The sequence below is a fragment of the Harpia harpyja genome, chromosome 13 (assembly GCF_026419915.1).
Source record: "Harpia harpyja isolate bHarHar1 chromosome 13, bHarHar1 primary haplotype, whole genome shotgun sequence".
Classification (NCBI taxonomy): Eukaryota; Metazoa; Chordata; class Aves; order Accipitriformes; family Accipitridae; genus Harpia; species Harpia harpyja.
The window spans coordinates 41,789,210-41,795,541 of NC_068952.1; positions in this window are offsets into that span (position 1 = coordinate 41,789,210).

Here is a 6,332-nt window from a genome sequence, read left to right on the forward strand (position 1 = left end):
GCATTTGGAGTTGTTCTTATTTGCTTTCTCAGTTTTACATTGCTCAGGTTCAAGTTTTCAAGCATTTCTCTTGAAAACTGCTTTCTTTTTAATTAAAATAATAATTATAACTGAAAGCTGAGACTGCAAACTATTCACACGACTCCAGGGATCACGACTTTAGGGAAAGCAATAAATGTACTGAGACTCATCATAAAACCACATGAGTTGGCAGGCACTCTGTGCCTCATGTCTACCAGGATGAGGCCCCAGTAAACAGAGCCATTTATAACTTCTATCTCGCTATTGTTAAAAAAGGTTGTCCCTTCTCAGAAGAAAGACACACCTTCGTGTATCACAGAGGGCTTCTGGCACTGTCCTCACCGCTTGTACTGTATATACACTGAGAGCAATGGTTTTCAGTCCCCAGTTGTCTGGTCCCCCCCAGTTTGCTGGAGTCATCCCAGCATAAATATCACTGAAAGGCACATTTGACCCTTCAGTACCAGGATTGGAAGCAACACCCTTCACACATCCCACTAGAAATGCAAAGGGACCAAAAATCCCCAAGTTAGTACAGCATTTCAGATACATCATTAACATGCTCATACCGAAGAAAAGTCTCAGGTACTGCTTGAGAGCAGCTGAAGCATGCAGAGCAGTTTAGGTAAGTAAAATGAGATGATCTGAATAAGTGTTAAGGCAGAACAGATATCCATCTTTAAGGAAACAGCGTCGTTCAAATCTGTTGATCCATCCTGTTACACTGACTAGGGGTTGCCTGTTGTCAGCAATACCAAATAAGCACTTTCAAGGCCTATTTAATGAAGACAACACAAGAAGTAGCGACACACGTTCAAGCATTGCAATCCCTGTAGCCAAAGTATCCACAGATGTTCCAGCTCATCAGCAGTGGTTTTTTTTTTTTTGCTTTTTTGCTTTCATTATAGTTGCTTACATCAAAACAAGATGAAAAAACAGATAACCAGCATCTTGCCCTGAGTGTAAACACTGTCCATATTCTCTCTCAAGGTGTGATAACTCATTGCAAGCTCAGTTTCGTACAATCCCAAAGATATACGTCTGGGGTCCAGAAGGTTGCCACCAGACTGGATGGTCACTTGCAGCAAACCACCCGATTTGTACATCCCAGGTTTCCCCACCTGTAAGATGGGGAAATATTAACTTTATCGTGAAAGTGTTTTAAGACCTACTCATGAAAAGCATTATATAAAAGCTAGGCATTATTAGACCATTGAGGTCTGATTCTTATAAGAAGGAGGTATGAGATGGTCTTAACTGCATTTGCACCTGCTCGGTGGCCCTTTAATCTTGAAAGGATAGTGTCAAAGAGTATCTGGGGCCAATCACAGCCATGTCTGTTGCTTCACAGACAGGCTTTAAAAAAGATTAGTAAAGCCACAGATAATTACAGAAGGCTGCAGTTGAGAGGGAGTGGGGAGAATTGTCTCTTCACCCTTGTGGGTAGACTTTGTCTCTGAGCAGCCAGCCTTTCCAAAGGTTCCAGAGGTAACAGAGGGAATAGCACAAAGCCACTGTTGTTCTCCTGGGTTGAGACTCACAAGGAGCTGGAAGCAAAAGGAGGAAGCAGTTAACATCAGAAACAAAAGGCAAATGTCACTTCGGGATACATTCATCACAGCAAGCATTTCCATGAGGAAGTCAGCAGAAGACGGCACGCAACTTAGCCAGAGGCAGCTCCTTCTCACTAGCCTCCCTACTCAGTGGTCTTGAGAGCATTCACATCTGACTAAGTTATTGCAAGGTAAGGTAAGGAGTAATGTGCAGCTCACCCCCTCCTCAGCTACCTCTGCACACATGCTTTCATCTCAGTGTGAAAGAATGTGCTTGTTCACTGCAGGTCAAGGGGTCTCTCACTGTACAATAAAACATGACCGTTGGGTTTACTGCAGAGTACCTGCCATGCACTTATTTCTGCACAGCTCTTCTTTTTGTGTGGATTAAGCAAGTTGGGAAATGGCTTCAGCTACCCTGCATTCTTGTGAAGTGGGTACATGCCTACCTGCTCGCTGTTACATTGCTGAGATTATGGAGACCAGGATAATTTCAGAATGGTCATTAATGTGTTTGATTTTTGACTGCTTTTTATCTTCTGAAGACATTTCTCATAGCCATCAGGAGAATACAGAATCTATATGTTGGAGGTCAGAGCAGTCTAAAGGTGTTTTGGGTGAGTTCTTTGACAGGATCAAGGCCTTAAAAAGCAAAAGGCAGCTACTGAAAATGAACAGCAAAGCCCACACATCATTTGAGGCAGCAGACTGGGCCAAGAAGAACTATTAGGCTAGAGATAGAGGAGCTGCAGTTGCTGTAAAAGCCCAGGCTATTTGTAGTATGTAGTCTGTATCACATAAGGATGTTGACTGGGGTAAAGAAAATTCCACCGTGCTAGATATGCCACCCTGATGAAGACACAATTTTACCTGTAGGGCTTTTTTTACTCAAGCAGAAGGCACCTTTACTCTGCTGGTCCAAAGCACATCTTGGCTGGTGGATAGCCCTGTCCACACTGGGAGCTCTTTGTCAGTAACTACATCAAGTTTCCTATGCCAGGAAAAATCTCCTGCTGCAGAGGTAGCTCAGGTTGGACAGTTGCTTCTTTGTTCATGTCCTTGCCTCAAGCACAGAGGTAAGATGACTCAATAAAATGTTCTCTATGTACTCTATGTGTGTGGGAAGCAACTGGAGTCCATCAGACTGGAGACAGGTCATCCAGGTAAAATAGGTCTGCTTCCCCTTTCTTGTTTGCCAGAAAAAAGCTGCATGTCTTGCCAGCTCTCTCCAAATTCCCCACGAGGGAAAGGAGTTGAGCTGAAAGGCCTGATTGTGGCAGAGCTGGCAGGACAGCAGGCAGGGCAGGCAGGTGCAAGAGCTTCCATGGGCAACATGGGGGTGAAGGAGGGAGAGGATGGGCAGAGATGAGGTTCAGTTCGTGGAGGTCTACGGTGTGGATCCATTCTTTGTCATGCACACACATTGCCTTGCACAGCTCTAACACAACCTAGTAGGTCTACCCATAGCCTTGGGTGGTGCCTCCTCCCTCTTAAAACCCAGCTCAAAGAATTGAGCCACTCTTTGCCTTTGTGCATAGCAAGCAGAGTCCCAGGTGGATGCCAGCCAGCAGAGAACTGTGCTATATACTACACTGTAGTATGCACGATTCCCCCGTCCCTTGGCAAAATGGAGGCAGACCTCACGTACTACAAGTATAAACAATACAATAAGCAACACCTTAAAAAAAAAAAAAGAACTAAGGTCACAGTGCTTAATTCACAGTGATCTGCGTTGCCACTCGTGCTGCTGTACAGATGGAGAACTTTAAACAGCTTGTACATGTGCACACAATTGCACAACACGTGGCACAGCCAGAAATGGGGTTGCATGTGTTTTTGAAGCATTAACCTTCAAAAAATCACATTCATCATGCTAAGAAGTTATGAGAAGTTAGTGGTTCTTGAGAAATGTATTGAAAGGTCCTGTACCTTCAATTAACTGCCCACAGTCTGCATTAGATTGCTACTGTATATACTACATTACGTTGGTGCAGGAGAACTAAGCAAAATGCAGCTAACCAAGAGGGATATAGAAGGAAGATGAAGTAACCATTTTTTGTCCTACATTTTGAAGAAAAGGGAAGGAAAGAAGGAAGCAACATACTTGTAACATACCATATATGTCTATGATCTTCTCCAAGGCAAAAAGGGTGACAAAGATGTAAAAAGTTTGCAATGAGATTTCGTTAGTCAGAATCAGATGACAGTCTGTGATGTGATTGGAGCCACAGCAAAAATAATGGCTGGTGCTCAGTAAGTTAGTTTCAATCACAGTTTAGGTGAAAGCATTTTACTTTATATTAAACCCTGGCAATACAAATGTAGCTAAGTGCTGCACATAAGCTGAGAAGCAGGTAACCAATATCTAGAAGGGAGGTAACTTTTCCAAACACTCTGAACAGGTCTAAAGCAGCCATTTGATTATATCCTTTAACAGAAACCCAGAAAATAAGACAGACAAAACACTGAAGACTGGTAGCTCAGGAAAAGAAGAATAATTCACTTTGGGAATGTGTGAGACAACAGAGGCAAGCATAAGAAAAAGCTTTATGTAAAGAGTAGGCTTTAAAGAGGAACTGTAGAGCTGATCCAAGGGCCCTGGAAGGCAATAGAAGGTCTTCTGTTGACTTCAATGGGTTTTGGATCAGCTCTGGAAATGGAGGGGAAGGGCCTGGGGCTGGCACGGAGAGGCAGGTTGCGGGGAGGCTGGAATGCAGCTGCGAATAGACGGAGGAAGCAAAGAGGACCGTAGGGCTGGAACGCAGATGCAAAAGCCACGTGGTTTTGTTTGTATGTCAAGAGAAAAATAACCTGCAGGCTGGCTTTGGTTGAAGCTTGGGGAAAAGAAAATGGAGGAAGGCAGGTTACTATTTGAGTTGAACCAATAGACCCATGGTTGGTCTGGTGGCAGCTGCGTGTGAAATACCACATTCTTTCCCTGAACGTGCTCCCAGGAGGAACAGGATGTGGATGCTGTGCTAAGAGGCAGAGCTGTTGAGCTGTTTGTTGAAGCTGTCCCAGGGTTAGATGGGGGGGGAAAGCAGAAGGGAACAAATGGAGATACATGGAAGAACAAGACTGTATCTCTCAGCTGCTTATCTCTGTAGTAGTTATATGTGTGTCCTTACTGTTGTGGCTAAACATACATTTATTGAAATGCAGGGGAAACAGATACCTACGCTGTTTATGCACTCCTGAAAATTCCTGTTAGGTGCATTAGTACCTTTGCAAACCTGGCTCAAAGTGAACTTCAGGACAAGGCAGAAGCAGAGAAGTGATTTGAACCCTGATTTTTCCTGAGCTCAGTCTACTGCCCCAGCATACAACTCTCATTTTACTTTTAATACTCAGTTTAATCTCACACAGGATTTGTGCAGACCCTCAGCGTAGGGGTGAATTTCACCCTTTTCTGCTTCCTTCTTTTAATTAAGCAGATAGCACTCCATTTAAAAATACCAATACTCTAGTTACTAAATGTTGAGACAAACTCGTCATCCAGTTTTACCCCCCCACGAATATGAAAACTGCTTACTTAAACATTGCACAATTATTAAGGGGTTTCAAAAAGTCAGAAGCAGCCTTCCTGTCAGCTGAGACCTCGCAGATACCTCTCTGACCACCTCCGGGGGAAGAAGCTACTATCTGACTATTACAGAATCGCTGAAGCAAGGGCAGAAACATCAAATGCTTCTCAACTCACAAAAGGAAATTACATACAATTCCCTTTCAAGTCTACCCAAGACCTTCACCACATCACATTCCTTTCTTAATACCAGCTCTTTGTTGGGATGTTGTGTCTACTCATAAAGTAACTCTCCTTCATATACTGTTCGAAAGCACAGCTTATTAAGAACATTAGCTTAGGAGATTGGTGGGGTCAGTACATGGTTTTCAAGCGCGTCACACAGAGAGAATGAGCTGAGATAAATGCTTGGATAGCAGCCACTCATTTTTAAAACCAGTTGTTCACAGTTATTTTTCTTAATTATTTTTGTAAGGCAAAGATGTAGTCCAAGAATGCACTGCTTATTTCCATTCATATAACATTTAAAATACTAAATTGTCTACCTTTTAGACTAGGCTTTATCTTGACAGAACTAAAAAGACACTGACATAAATTAAATTACACAGCTCCTCTCTGATGCTCGCTGCAACTGAAATGAACACCTTGGCAGGGGTATGTCCAAACCCTTCAGAATGACGCTTCATGAATTCTTTGCCTGAAGTGCTCTTTCATAACCTGGGATGGCGACACAGTTTGGTGTGGTATGTGACTTTTCTTACAGAAAGAAAGCTCACTCAATCTCCAAGCTATAGTGGCCTGAAGAAGTTGGTACCGAAAAGCATTCCTGTCCCAGAAGCGTCAGGTTGCGGCTCTGTCCTGGGAAGGCTCAGCACCCAAGGCACTCGGAGATAGAAGGTCCATCTAGAAAGGTGTCCTTTGTCAGAGCACAGTGCTAGCTAAAATTAGTGTTTTTATAACAGCAGGTGGGAGATTAATATTGATCCGAGTTATGATAACGCTGCTGCAGCTCACCAGAACTCCTGGGTTTCAGTTCTACAGCAGAGAAGGGGTTTGAGGGTAGTTACCATGTCTCTGGCAGACAGATGCCCTCTTCCTCTCTCAGGCCCTCTTCCTGCCGCTAAATCCTGCTCCAGGGGCTCTCAACCACTTGCAGAGACCGTTCAAACTCAACGTTACTCGTGAAGAACACAGTGTTTGCACCAGCATGTCTCGGACCAGGGTTGGAGGCCAGA